Source organism: Triturus cristatus, chromosome 11 (genome assembly GCF_964204655.1).
Source record: "Triturus cristatus chromosome 11, aTriCri1.1, whole genome shotgun sequence".
Taxonomy (NCBI): Eukaryota; Metazoa; Chordata; class Amphibia; order Caudata; family Salamandridae; genus Triturus; species Triturus cristatus.
The window spans coordinates 706439548-706455437 of record NC_140594.1 but is presented as its reverse complement, the minus strand read 5'-3'; the positions used below and the strand labels follow the sequence as shown (position 1 = coordinate 706455437).

The window sequence follows — 15890 nt, the reverse complement described above, 5'->3', positions numbered from 1 at the left end:
CTGGCGAGATCCTTGGAGGGTCCTCATTTTTGCCTCCTCCAGGACTGGGACTTCTTCAGTCTAATTCATCGATTTCTGGCTATAATAAAACTATTGGAGACCAAAAAAGGCATTTTCTAAATGTAGTGGGGTCATTGTTTGTTTATAATGTATCACAAGTGGATTTGTGCATGTCTCATACCGATGCTCCATTGATACAATGATTCACAGGTGGAGTGGGTTCTGAAGTTACTTGGCAAGCCTGGGCCTACTCAACAACTTCTCTTAGCTGTGTTTGCCTCTTTTAGTTGGAACCATTTTCCTATACCACGAATCTCCACTCAAACTCTGGGCACAATATTTTGAGTCACTCCTTCTATAGAGTATTTTTAACTCTCATGAGATTGTGTACTATCTCTTTAAATGTTCAAGCTATATTTTTCATGAATATTGTTTTGCATTTTAAAAATAAAAGTCATACACTGTTGCCGAAAAGATAGTGACTGACAGTTGCAGAAATCAATACCCACAAAAGGTTCTTTTTTGGCAGCATTTGTGTGACAGTAACTTTATCACAAATGAAGGAAGATGGTGAAGTGGGATTGACAAGTAAAAACCATGTGGTGACAGAAAAGGGCTGAGAGAAAAAAAAACCATTAAGAAAAATTTGATGCATATGACAGTTTCCACTGCAAGAACAGTTTTTTTGAATTGTGAATAATTTTCAGACCCTTTTCATATATGTTTATAAATGAGGAAATCGTGTTTTCAATCTGCATTGTGTAAGCATGCTGTTCTCTGGGGGACCACGGCAAGGTTACCTTTCATGGTTATTTGGGAGCCATTTAGCCAAAACATGCAAAGAAATCAGAAGAAATCATATGCAAGGATTCGAGCATTCAGCAGGGAAGGGGATGACAGGAACATGAAGATAATAAGGAGAAATGCAAAGCATAAAAGACAGAGAGGGATCTATGGAGAGGGAGAGCGCAGGAAGGTGTCCATGCAGAGTCATTTGTACAAGAATCATTTATTGAATGCGCCATTGCTCTCCGGCAATGCTCTGAATCATTTGGTCCAACTGAACCAATGCACGTTCTCACTGGCCTTTACAAAATGTCTGCCAGTATATCAGATACATTCTATCAGTCATCAGTAAAGGTTCGAAAATGTATCTAAACAGTTTCACAAAGATACAGCCATTAGTAGTTCAAGGAGTACAATTTTTTTCTAAGATTTTGAAACAATCCCTCAGATCCTCCCTTTTTGCAGCCTCTCTTAGGAGAAGTTTTTCCCCCGAATCAGGCAGCTGCGGCCGGCATGCTCGCACCGTGGGGGGGACGGGTGGGGAATAAGAAAATAAAAAGTTACTTACCACGCCGACTCCGCTCCGCTCCTGGCCTCCTGACAATAGCAGTGTGGACCGCATTGCGATTCGTTTCGTCCAGGGCTTAAAGTGGGATGAAAAAACTGGGGGCGGGTGTGTCCCCCAAAGGGGCGTGGCCATTGAAATTAAGGGTGTGACATAAAAACACATAAACTGAAAATCTGTGCTTAGCATAATGTGCTGCCTGAGTGATGTTTGGCTGCTTCTGTCACTGCATCAAGATATACAATACAATTAATATTACACCTACGACAAGCCAGGGCTATTGGTTTATTGTTTCATAAGATAAATAAGCAACAACTATGACTTTCTTGTATAGAATATTGAAAATGCTTCAGTTCTGAAATGATGAGACTGCGAAAGAACTATAACGAACCTCTTTGAATTTACATCAAAGAAAGCAAAGGGTGGTACTGCTGCAGAGTTAAGGTTTCTTTGTTTCACCGAGGGTGAGGGCAAAAATAGAGAGCCCTATTGGGACCAGTCTCAGCACCTGCTTTTTAAAACTGCCGGTGCTGAGCAGCGGCAGGACCCATCCCACTTAAAGCCCTGGTTTCGGCTCTGGAACAACTGTAGTATGAAGATTTGTTCAGGGCATAGCGTTGCAGGGTCAGACTGGTCTATAGAGCAATGACCCAGCTTCCAAAACACTGTTTTGACAGATGAGTGTGTGGGTTTTTTAGCTGTTTTGGGCCTCTTTTATGGTTTCCTGGGCAGGATTTTACTGTTCATTTCCATGATTTATAAAAAAACATTGTATGCAGCAAGATAAAATCCATGCACTGTTCCATACATTGCAAAACACTTGTACAGGTGGTCGTTACAAGCTCAAAACTGCCCCAATTTGTGAACATGGTCCACCTTTTTCAGAGTAGGTCGCACACTGCTCGTCATACTAGCAAATAGCCCCATAGGACTCTGGATACTGTAGTGGCAGTGGTGAGTACACCTATGCCACGAGTGTAAAAAATAATGCCATCCCTGGACACGTGTTTCGAGGTAATTGCCTCTCGTCAGCAGGGAGCAGGTAGGTGTGAGGGGTGCCAAGTAGACTGCCCAAATATTAAAGGTAAAATACCTCTTATGGCGCGCAGGTGCGGTACCAAGGCTCGTCAGCCCAACGCGCTCAAGGGAGCTTAAATACAAAAACAGAGTAGGTCGCACACTGCTCGTCATACTAGCAAATAGCCCCATAGGACTCTGGATACTGTAGTGGCAGCGGTGAGTACGCCTATGCCACGAGTGTAAAAAATAATGCCATCCCTGGACACGTGTTTTGAGGTAATTGCCTCTCGTCAGCAGGGAGCAGGTAGGTGTGAGGGGTGCCAAGTAGACTGCCAAAATATTAAAGGTAAAATACCTCTTACGGCGCGCAGGTGCGGTACCAAGGCTCGTCAGCCCAACGCGCTCAAGGGAGCTTAAATACAAAAACAGAGTAGGTCGCACACTGCTCGTCATACTAGCAAATAGCCCCATAGGACTCTGGATACTGTAGTGGCAGCGGTGAGTACGCCTATGCCACGAGTGTAAAAAATAATGCCATCCCTGGACACGTGTTTCGAGGTAATTGCCTCTCGTCAGCAGGGAGCAGGTAGCTGTGAGGGGTGCCAAGTAGACTGCCAAAATATTAAAGGTAAAATACCTCTTACGGCGCGCAGGTGCGGTACCAAGGCTAGTCAGCCCAACGCGCTCAAGGGAGCTTAAATACAAAAACAGAGTAGGTCGCACACTGCTCGTCATACTAGCAAATAGCCCCATAGGACTCTGGATACTGTAGTGGCAGCGGTGAGTACGCCTATGCCACGAGTGTAAAAAACTAATGCCATCCCTGGACACGTGTTTCGAGGTAATTGCCTCTCGTCAGCAGGGAGCAGGTAGGTGTGAGGGGTGCCAAGTAGACTGCCAAAATATTAAAGGTAAAATACCTCTTACGGCGCGCAGGTGCGGTACCAAGGCTCGTCAGCCCAACGCGCTCAAGGGAGCTTAAATACAAAAACAGAGTAGGTCGCACACTGCTCGTCATACTAGCAAATAGCCCCATAGGACTCTGGATACTGTAGTGGCAGCGGTAAGTACGCCTATGCCACGAGTGTAAAAAATAATGCCATCCCTGGACACGTGTTTCGAGGTAATTGCCTCTCGTCAGCAGGGAGCAGGTAGGTGTGAGGGGTGCCAAGTAGACTGCCAAAATATTAAAGGTAAAATACCTCTTATGGCGCGCAGGTGCGGTACCAAGGCTCGTCAGCCCAACGCGCTCAAGGGAGCTTAAATACAAAAACAGAGTAGGTCGCACACTGCTCGTCATACTAGCAAATAGCCCCATAGGACTCTGGATACTGTAGTGGCAGCGGCAGTCTACTTGGCACCCCTCACACCTACCTGCTCCCTGCTGACGAGAGGCAATTACCTCGAAACACGTGTCCAGGGATGGCATTATTTTTTACACTCGTGGCATAGGCGTACTCACCGCTGCCACTACAGTATCCAGAGTCCTATGGGGCTATTTGCTAGTATGACGAGCAGTGTGCGACCTACTCTGTTTTTGTATTTAGGCTCCCTTGAGCGCGTTGGGCTGACGAGCCTTGGTACCGCACCTGCGCGCCGTAAGAGGTATTTTACCTTTAATATTCTGGCAGTCTACTTGGCACCCCTCACACCTACCTGCTCCCTGCTGACGAGAGGCAATTACCTCGAAACACGTGTCCAGGGATGGCATTATTTTTTACACTCGTGGCATAGGCGTACTCACCGCTGCCACTACAGTATCCAGAGTCCTATGGGGCTATTTGCTAGTATGACGAGCAGTGTGCGACCTACTCTGTTTTTGTATTTAAGCTCCCTTGAGCGCGTTGGGCTGATGAGCCTTGGTACCGCACCTGCGCGCCGTAAGAGGTATTTTACCTTTAATATTTTGGCAGTCTACTTGGCACCCCTCACACCTACCTGCTCCCTGCTGACGAGAGGCAATTACCTCGAAACACGTGTCCAGGGATGGCATTATTTTTTACACTCGTGGCATAGGCGTACTCACCGCTGCCACTACAGTATCCAGAGTTCTATGGGGCTATTTGCTAGTATGACGAGCAGTGTGCGACCTACTCTGTTTTTGTATTTAAGCTCCCTTGAGCGCGTTGGGCTGACGAGCCTTGGTACCGCACCTGCGCGCCGTAAGAGGTATTTTACCTTTAATATTTTGGCAGTCTACTTGGCACCCCTCACACCTACCTGCTCCCTGCTGACGAGAGGCAATTACCTCGAAACACGTGTCCAGGGATGGCATTATTTTTTACACTCGTGGCAGAGGCGTACTCACCGCTGCCACTACAGTATCCAGAGTCCTATGGGGCTATTTGCTAGTATGACGAGCAGTGTGCGACCTACTCTGTTTTTGTATTTAAGCTCCCTTGAGCGCGTTGGGCTGACGAGCCTTGGTACCGCACCTGCGTGCCGTAAGAGGTATTTTACCTTTAATATTTTGGCAGTCTACTTGGCACCACTCACACCTACCTGCTCCCTGCTGACGAGAGGCAATTACCTCGAAACACGTGTCCAGGGATGGCATTATTTTTTACACTCGTGGCATAGGCGTACTCACCGCTGCCACTACAGTATCCAGAGTCCTATGGGGCTATTTCCTAGTATGACGAGCAGTGTGCGACCTACTCTGTTTTTGTATTTAAGCTCCCTTGAGCGCGTTGGGCTGACGAGCCTTGGTACTGCACCTGCACGCCGTAAGAGGTATTTTACCTTTAATATTTTGGCAGTCTACTTGGCACCCCTCACACCTACCTGCTCCCTGCTGACGAGAGGCAATTACCTCGAAACACGTGTCCAGGGATGGCATTATTTTTTACACTCGTGGCATAGGCGTACTCACCGCTGCCACTACAGTATCCAGAGTCCTATGGGGCCATTTGCTAGTATGACGAGCAGTGTGCGACCTACTCTGTTTTTGTATTTAAGCTCCCTTGAGCGCGTTGGGCTGACGAGCCTTGGTACTGCACCTGCGCGCCGTAAGAGGTATTTTACCTTTAATATTTTGGCAGTCTACTTGGCACCCCTCACACCTACCTGCTCCCTGCTGACGAGAGGCAATTACCTCGAAACACGTGTCCAGGGATGGCATTATTTTTTACACTCGTGGCATAGGCGTACTCACCGCTGCCACTACAGTATCCAGAGTCCTATGGGGCTATTTGCTAGTATGACGAGCAGTGTGCGACCTACTCTGTTTTTGTATTTAAGCTCCCTTGAGCGCGTTGGGCTGACGAGCCTTGGTACCGCACCTGCGCGCCGTAAGAGGTATTTTACCTTTAATATTTTGGCAGTCTACTTGGCACCCCTCACACCTACCTGCTCCCTGCTGACGAGAGGCAATTACCTCGAAACACGTGTCCAGGGATGGCATTATTTTTTACACTCGTGGCATAGGCGTACTCACCGCTGCCACTACAGTATCCAGAGTCCTATGGGGCTATTTGCTAGTATGACGAGCAGTGTGCGACCTACTCTGTTTTTGTATTTAAGCTCCCTTGAGCGCGTTGGGCTGACGAGCCTTGGTACCGCACCTGCGCGCCGTAAGAGGTATTTTACCTTTAATATTTTGGCAGTCTACTTGGCACCCCTCACACCTACCTGCTCCCTGCTGACAAGAGGCAATTACCTCGAAACACGTGTCCAGGGATGGCATTATTTTTTACACTCGTGGCATAGGCGTACTCACTGCTGCCACTACAGTATCCTGAGTCCTATGGGGCTATTTGCTAGTATGACGAGCAGTGTGCGACCTACTCTGTTTATGGTCCACCTTTTTAGCTATATAATTCACTAATGAGGGCCACTTTTATTTCGGTGCCCAGGGCTATTTTCTATCCCATTCCTACCCTACAGCATTATTGCTAAGTTTTGACACACGCTTTCGAGATCTAAAGAGCCTTCTATGTACTTGTGAAGGAGGACTAAAGATTAGTTTTGTTTACATTGATTTCTCTTCAGTTACCTCTGATTGAAATGGAGTGGAACCTGATAAATTTCGGTTTACCTGGGTTCTCTGTGACACATTGTACTGATGACGGTCTCAAGTACTTAGGATCAAAAAGACCGAAAAGTCTATGCCTAATCCACATCAAATTTGAGAAACATTGAAAGTGGTCAGTTCACATAAGTGTACAACCTTTCTGTGGAAAACTACAGTGGATCTGAGCTGAATTGAAAACACATATTGCACTGGCTATAACAACTGAGTCTATGTTGCTTTTTATTATGGGTGTATGTGTTTGTCTGCTATTCGTAGACTGATGCTTACATTGCTAAAGAAGGAAAATGCATTAAGTTTGAATAACTACTAACTAATGTACTGTGGAAAATACTGTTTAATAACTTTAAGAAAGTATGTATGCGTATTGCATCAAAAAGTAGAGTTCTCTGGTCTACATTATTGGTGTAAGAAGGTTCACTGATAGAATATCCCTATACACAAATATTGAGTCATAAATATTAATGTCAAAAATATCAACATGCTATATTTATAATGGTATGTATAAAAATATCGGAAACAAAATATCGATGTAAACAATACCGATGTACTAAATATCTATTTTTTTATATATGTAAAAAATAATGTTAAATATATTAAACAATAAAATGTACTTTTAAGAAATTATTTGGATTTAATAAACATTTTAACAAATATAAGAAATATATTTAATTTAAAATAAAAATAAACATACATATAAAATGTAATAATATAGAGATATATATATATTTACTTTAAAACAAATAATAAACCATTAATTTTAATTTATTTTTAAATTTGATAAATATATAAAAATTTACATATATATATATTCACTGAAAAAACCATAGGTTTCAGGCCTGATATAGTTAGGAATTAGCATTTAAAAAAACCTTTGAAATTCACTGAAAAAACCATAGGTTTCAGGCCTGATATAGTTAGGAATTAGCATTTAAAAAACCTTAGAAATTCACTGAAAAAACAATAGGTTTTAGGGGTGTTATAGCTAGCTGGACAGTTCACTCGAACGAAACCATTGAAATCCCTCCGATATAGTTAGTTGTACTAACTACACCTCACACCTTTTTTTTCTTTTTTTAGAAGTGGGGCTGTGTAGCCCCCCCTTCTTTTTCTAATGTATTGGCCCAAACAAAATCGGTAAGGGGGCCGCGTGGCCCCCCTCCCAAGGCCATAATTTGCCCCGGGAACCCCATCCCCCGGGACATGGCCTTTTTTTTTTGGAGCGGGGCTGCCTTGCCCCCCTCCTGTGTCCCCTTTTTGCCCCGGGGACCCCATCCCCGGGGGCCGTTTTTAAAATGTATTAATTTATTTTATTTTTTGGAGTGGGGCCGCGTGGCCCCCCTCCCGGGCCACTACTGGCCCCGGGGACCCCATCCCCTGGGGCCTGGCCACCTCGATGGGGACCGCGGGGGGTCCCAATCCCCCCACGGTCCCACTTCCTGCGGGAGCCGGCATTGCTTTTCCACATGGGGAGCAGCTAACATGCTGCTCCCCATATGGAAAAGCAATCTGCTTTGCTTCATTGAAGCGAGAGCAGTTTTCCCTGCTCTCGCTTCAATGAAGTAAAGCAGTTTGCAATGGCAGGGTGGGAGCCGCGAGGCTCCCGTCCTGCCATTGCAAACAGCAGTGTCCCGGGGGTGGGCACCCCGGGACACTGCCGGAGCCGGCCCTGGGGGGTGGTGGTCCCCAGGGCCATCATTGGCTCCAGGAGGGGGGCCGCGTGGCCCCCCTCCCACATAATTTAAAGCCCCGGGGGTGGTGGTCCCCGGGGCTTGGGGGTCCATAACGGACCCCCTATTTTAAATAATTAGTGCCCCGGGAGGTGGTGGTCCCTGGGGCGTGTGGGGGGGGGCCATGAGCGCCCCGCATACATTGATACAGAGCCCCGGGGGGTGGCGGTCCCCGGGGCTTGGGGGGGGCCTTTGAGCCCCCCCACCCATATCTAATAAAGTTCCGGGGGTGGTGGTCCCCGGGGCTGGGGGTGCTGAGAGCCCCCCTCCAAAATTCTGATAAGCCCCTCTGGGCCCCCCATTATGATAAAGATATTGCCCCCGGGACTTGGCCCACCCGGGGGCTAAATAAAAATGAAGCGTGGGAGTCCACGCTTCGTTTTTTTTTTCGTCAGCGGGATGTGCTTTTTAAAAAACTTTTTTTTTTTTTTTGGCCTTGGGGGTCCTTGTGGGACCCCCTGAGCAGGCCTAGGGGGTCAGGGTGTTTCTACCCTGCCCCCTTGTCGTGTTTTGCGCCTTTAATTTCGGTTTTCTTGTGCCTCGTTCTACCGAGGCACAAGATGGCTGCCAACACTTCCTGATTCAGAGTGTTGGCAGCCAATTAGCATTCAGCTCGTGCTCGGGAGGGTTCGGGGAGGGTGCGGGGAGGGTGCGCGGATCCTCCGAGGCCATAGATATATATGTACTTTTAACTCAGATTTTCTCAGGAACTACTGAACGGATTTACACCATTTAAGCAAAAGGCACGAGTCTGAACTGAGCACTACCTCTTTGCCAAATTTGGTGTAATTCCGTTCAGCAGTTCAGGCTGTAGCAGCGTCAACAGGTCCTATGGGAAAATGCATGGGAAAAATGTGTTTTGGGACCCCCCTTTTTTCTCGACCCCCACTTGACGAATCACCGTGAAATTTTCAAGATAGGAGCGGACCGTAGCTGGCCAAAATTTTGGAAAATTTCGCGAAGATTCGTCAATCGGCGCCAACGTTATTCCAAATAGGATGTTGCAGATTTCCTATGGAAAATAGGTCCTAACTATTTCTACCTACTGGCGACCGCCAGTAGGTAATATATATATATATATATATATATATATATATATATACATATGACGAGCCACGTTCTCAGAAATTACCGAGACGCTTATACCGCGGTGCCATCTCAGGGTCCGAGACTCCCTGTCTTTGATAAAGTTCCACAATGCGCCAATGCATTAGATGCACTCCTTCCCAATGAAAGTCCAAACACGATCCTAGGGCTTGAAAGTGGTTTATTCAGCAAAAAATCAAGCCACACATACCCAACGTGTTTCGGCGTAACCGCCTTGATCACGGGTAATTTCACGCTCAGTACAATTCAGATTTTTAAACATTTGATAAACGTGACGAAAGAAGTCAAAATAAAAATAGGACATTGACATTTAAACTTGAATACATTGTTCCTAATTCATCGGCCATTTTGAAGTGGTGCATTTATGCGGTTGCATGCTTGAGAATACTACGTTCTAAAGTTTCTCCTGTTAATGACTCATGCATACTCTTTTGTAAACAAATGTGATAAATTAAAGTTAAAAGAAATGTGAATGACATATGAATAGTTATTATCACCGTGTAAGAAAAACATATAACATACAATTTACGTATGCGAATCATTTCTTAAATGCTACTGATTTGTAATCAAGCATAAAACCTGTCTTTAGAAGGTTATAATATGCAACTTCATTGTGCACTATTATGTGTATAAACATTTTTTTTGTGTGTGTATTTTAACATAATTTTATTCACAACGAATCACTTCCAAATGGCAATAGCCTATACGCAATGCGAAAGGGAGAATGGAATCTTAATAAATCCCTGCACCATATCTACTGACACATAATAAAGTGCAATTATGTCACGAGCAATAAAAAGAGTCAAGGATTGGACATTTCTAATGCATAAAATGCAAAATGCAATTAACAATAGAATTCATTCAAGAAATGCCAATTATAATCGTTCGTTGTGTCAAGAGTAATGAAAAGAGTAGTGGATCGGACATTTCTAATGCGTAAAATACAAATGCAACTAGCAATATAATTCATTCTAGAAATGTCTATTATAATCGTTCAAAAACAATCACTGCAAAATGTAAGCATCGTTACCCTCCACATCACTCTACATTCATATATACCTTATAAGATTATTTATATCAATTAGCATATGGAAGTCCATATCTGTGGAGGTGTAGCAGAGAAATAAAATAAAACCCCAGTGGGTGATCATTGAGTAACTGAACGAATTATTATACCATTCTTTTTTCTTTTTTTCAAAAATCTGACTACATTATTCAACCCCAGTGGGTATTAAATCTCCTTAACACCATACAGTACGCGCACGGTAAAAAACCTTAAAAAAATAAAAAATAAATACATAACTTAGCATTTATAAAAACGTACAAATTCACTGAAAAAACCATAGGTTTCACACACGTTATAGTTAGGAATTAGCATTTAAAAAACTTTGCAAATTCACTTAAAAAACCATAGGTTTCACATATGTTATAGTTAGCTGGACATTTCACTTGTGAAAAACCATTGAAATTCCCCCGTTATAGTTAGTGCAGGCAACTATAACTCACGCGACCGCAATCCTCTGCTGATGACGTCAGATATTACATCACTGATGACATATGTGTCTTTCTGAAAAAAAAATATTTGTAATATATGTATAGCTAAAGATTAATGGAAGAAGACATGGGTAAATAGGTGTCTAAATACAGTGATGTAATATCTGACGTCATCAGCAGAGGATTGCAGTCGCGTGAGTTATAGTTGCCTGCACTAACTATAACGGGGGAATTTCAATGGTTTTTCACGAGTGAAATGTCCAGCTAACTATAACATATGTGAAACCTATGGTTTTTTAAGTGAATATATATATATATATATATATATATATAACACAACGCTGTATCATTCCTTTCTTGAAAAGACAGCAACCGCGGACAACTTTCTGCTTCCCAGACAATCTTTATTCGGAGCACAGACAACGACCAACTCGACGCGTTTCGGGTTAGATTCCCTTTCTCACGAGTATAGTGTTTTTTTGCCAAGAAGCGTTTAAACAATCATGTGACCATAACAAACAGTGAAAAGTAAAAACAGACTATGCGGCACTCCGTTACTGCACGAAGCCGCTGTGTTCTATCAATAAAGATTTACACATTGGAAAAAATCCCTTAGTCTGCATATACATTCAATTGGTCAGACTTGCGAAAGAACTGGACATGAAGATCTTACGTGCACCTAATGATTAATGTTCTTCGCATTGCGGGTTTTTTGTGCTTGAAACATTTTACCCAATACACATTCCAATGTGACATATTCTGGGTGAAAAAAACAACGTGTACAGCAAACAGCTGAATGAAATTTACACTTCAACCTTACTAATGCAATAAGCATTGACCATGTTGCCCGTGTGGGAATTCTGTTGGAGTGCTAATCATTATCAGCATACAATGTACAACATAATCAAAGCCCCAGTGGGCCCAAAGATACTCTAGTTCTTCTGCATTTCTTCTCAGTCGACCAACATTTTCATCTGAAAGAGAAAAACAGACAAATCATACACTGACCTATGTTTACTACATCATAATAACAAATCCTGACAAAATACACAAAACCTTAAAAACGTTGCACTAATTTTATCTAAAATTGCAGTGGCTACTTACTCTCAATCTAACAAAATAATGCAGATAAGCCCTGAGACAACGGAGAAAAATATATATACATGCACTTTACCCCAAATGTACTGTCAATTCTTCGTCTCAGTTATGGCCTATGGGGGCTAAGGTTCTATATTGGATTATGAGTTTGGACTCAAGACGCCTAAGATCTTGAACCCTATTTCCACCAATTTCATTGTTTTTTACTGTATCAAGAACACAAAAGCTAAGCAGATCACTGTTCTGACTACGATGGATGCAAAAGTGGCGAGCTACAGGGTACTGTTTATCGCCATGTTTAATGGCGCGTAGGTGTTCCAAAATTCTGATCTTTGCTTTGTGTATGGTACTTCCAATGTAAGCTTTCTTACATGGACAAAATAAAGCATACACTGCAAAATCTGTGTAGCATGAAGTGTGTTTAAGAATTTTGTAGGGCTTATTCTCTGGAGATAGTGTACATTCTTTGCAATTCTTACTGTGTTTGCAAGCCTTACATTTTTTACCAGTAGGTAGTTATAGTAAGGACCTTTTTCCATAGGAAATTCACAACATTCTATTTCCAATAACTTTGGCGCCGGTTGATGAATCTTCACGAAATGTTTAAAATTTGTGGGGCGCTCCGGTCCGCTCCTATCCTGAAAGTTTCGGGGTGATTCGGCAAGCGGGGGCTGAGAAAAAAGGGGGTCCCAAAAGGTGTTTTCCCCATGCAATTTTCCATAGGAAACTTTAGACACAGCTACAGCCCAAACTGCTGAACGGAATTACACCAAATTTGGCAAAGAGGTAGTTCTTGGTTCAGAAAGATCCCTTTTTGTTAAATGGTGTAAATCCCTTAAGTAGTTGCTGAGAAAATCAAAAGTAAAAACACATATATATCTATGGCCGCGGAGGATCCGCGCACCCTCCCGATCATGAGCTGTATGCTAATTGGCTGTCAACACTCCAAACTAGGAAGTGTTGGCAGCCATCTTGTGCCTCGGTAGAACCAAGGCACAAGAATTCAGTCATACAAGTGTGCAAAACGCAAAAAGGGGACAGGGTAGAAACACCCTGACCCCCCTAGGCCTGCTTAGAGGGTCCCACAAGGACCCCCAGGGCCCCCCAATTTGTTTGTTTTTAAATGGGAAAATCCTTGGAGGATCTGCGGATTCAGCTATGGGGAAAAAAAACGAAGCGCAGACTCCCGCGCCTCATTAGTATTTAGCTCCCGGGGGAGCCAAGTCCCGGGGGCAATATCTTTAATGTATTGGGGGGCACCAGATTGGGCCCCCCAGCCCCAGTCCCCCCATCCCCCGGGACCTTTCTCAAATATGTGCGGGGGGGCTCTCAGACCCCCCCAGCCCCGGGGACCGCCACCTCCGGGACTTCAAAAAGTAATGGGTAGGGGGCTCAAAGGCCCCCCAAGCTCCAGGGACCACCACCCCCCGGGGCTTTTAAAAAATATGTGGGGGGGTCACAGCCCCCCAGCCCCGGGGACCGCCACCCCCGGGACTTTAATTTTAAAATAAATCATCCTGTGTGGGGGTCCTGAGCCCCCCACACGCCCCAGGGACTGCCACCTCCCCGGGGCACTAAGTATTTAAATTTGGGGGTCCGTTAAGGACCCCCAAGCCCCGGGAACCACCACCCCCGAGGCTTTGTAAATGTTGGGAGGGGGCCGCGCGGCCCCCCTCCTGGAGCCCTTGATGGCCCTGGGGACCGCCACCACCTAGGGCTGGCTCCTGCAGTGTCCCGGGGTGCCCACCCCCGGGACACTGTAGTTTGCTATGGCAGGGCGGGAGCCTCACGGCTCCCGCCCTGCCATAGCAAACTGCTTTGGTATTTGGAAGAGAGAGCAGGAAACCTGCTCACCCTTCCAAATACCAAAGACGATTGCTTTTCCATACGGGGAGCTGCATCTTAGCAGCTCCCCATGTGGAAATGCAATGCTGGCTCCCGCAGGACGCGGGGAGCCGGCGGGACCGTGGGGGGATTGGGGACCCCCCCACGGTCCCCAACAGAGAGGTGCACCCGGAGTGAATACGGCAGGTGGAACGTCTGGAGTGCCGTGCACGTCTCTGTGCTAGCTGAACGAGAGACAGAACGGATTCCAGAGTCCACCGAAGCTAATTGCAGAATGAACACCATACTTCCGTTCCTGGTGAAGCTCAGCACCGTATCATGCCACCAGCGGACATCTAAACATGCTAATTTCAACATAATCACTGCCACTAACTTCGCCGACCGGGAAAATGCGGTCACCCAAAATGGCGTACATTGAGTAGCACCCGTAGCTGCTGTGACGTGGATCAATTACATGCCTGATCACCCACCTGAACGGCTGCTTCACGGGGATTTAAGCTGCCTCCGTCTCCGGTTAAGGGGATGCCCCATTAAAGTGCCTCTTCAGCATCTAGCTCCGCAGTGCAGCATGAGGGGTGTAAAGAAGAAGGCGATTGTGACCTTCCCCATAGGTCATCAAACACTGATAGCGCTCAGCATTGGGCCACTGCTTCTGGGAGCAAGCCCCCTGAGGACTGATAATCTGTCTCTTTCACCTCTCCACTGATGGGACTAGCGGGAGGACGAATCAGAGGGTGTTAACCAATTTCACCGGGAACAATGCCTTCGATTGAACTATGATGATGCCCCATGGGCAAAAACCGAATCTGTTTGTACTTACCGCTGAACCAGAGTACCATTGGCGGTTAACCGGTGGAGCTGTCCTATGCAGCTATAGAGAAGTCTGGCTATGGTTCACCCCCTCGGCCGTCACCTACCCAGCCGGACATCGGACATTGTTTTTTAACGGTGCTTCACGGTCTTGTCTTTCTTTCACTTTGACTGCTTGTTTCCCCTGAAGTCCCTTCCCCCCTCTGGTCTGCCTGACGATATCTGCATTCCTTTTCCCCAGTTTACCTTTCCCCCTCTACCTGCCATTCCACATAAGACGTTTTGTCTTTGCTATGTAACACGAAAATAACTTATGTTATCATGTAATCTCATGTTTTTCTATTGTCCGTTCTCAACGCGGAGTCCGAGCAACCCTGGCTGATGCCCGGTGGAGCTGTCCTTTTGCAGCTATAGAGGAGTCTGGCTATGGTTCACCCCCTCGGCCATCACCTACCCATCCGGACATCGGTCATTGTTTTTAACGGTGTTTCACGGTCTTGTCTATCTTTCACTTTGACTGCTTGTTTCCCCTGAAGTCCCATCCCCCCTCTGGTCTGCCTGACACTATCTGCATTCCTTTTCCCCTACTTACCTTTCTCCCTCTACCTTCCATCCCACATAAAACATTTTGTCCTTACTACGTAACAAGAATATAACTTATGTTATCGTGTAATTTCATGTTTTTTACTGTCTATGCTCACCGCGGAGTCCGAACCACCTTCGCCGATGTCCAGTGGAGCTGTCCTATGCAGCTATGGAGGAGTTTGGCCCTGGTTCACCCCCTCGGCCGTCACCTACCCGGCCATAAATCTGACATTGTTTTCCACGCTTCCCCGTTATGTTTCCCTCCCTCTTTTTTCTCCTATGTCTATACTTGTAATCTGTAACTGAAGTAATCATGTAATCTGTAACTTGCTTATCATCATGTAAAGCGCTCTGATACCTCTGGGTCTAGCCAGCGCTATATAAAACTTTGCAAAAAAATAAAAAAAATAAAGAGAGGGCCAGCCCCGGGAGATGGGGTCCCTGGGGCCATAAGTGGCCCGGGAGGGGGCCACATGGCCCCCCTCCCCAATTATATTTGAAAAAAGGTTTTAAAAAGAAAAGGCCGGGCCCGGGGGTTGGGGTCCTGGGGCCATAAATGGCCAAAGGAGGGGGGCTACGCAGCCCCCCTCAAAAAAGTGATTTAAAAAAAAAATGGCCAGGTCCCGGGGGATGGGGTCCCTGGGTCCAATTATGGCCTCGTGAGGGGGGCCACGCGGCCCCCTTCCAAAGATTTTTTTTTTAAAATAGGGGGCAGGCCCTGGGGGATGGGGTCCCCAGGGCCCATTAATTAGAAAAAGAAGGGGGGCCACACAGCCCCCTTCATAAAAAATAAAGAAAGAAAAAGACTGGCATCGCGCCG

At 45.6% G+C, this 15890-nt stretch overlaps 1 long non-coding RNA gene across 2 annotated transcripts in view; it reads right to left on the bottom strand.

Moving 5' to 3' along the window:
* Positions 1–11055: 11055 nt before the first annotated feature.
* Positions 11056–15890, bottom strand: part of LOC146785348 (uncharacterized) — a 282652-nt gene continuing 277817 nt past the window's right edge. For both annotated transcript variants that reach the window (XR_014970968.1, XR_014970969.1), the window contains one exon: positions 11056–11706. This is a non-coding gene — a long non-coding RNA (uncharacterized LOC146785348). The remainder of the gene's footprint in view (positions 11707–15890) is intronic.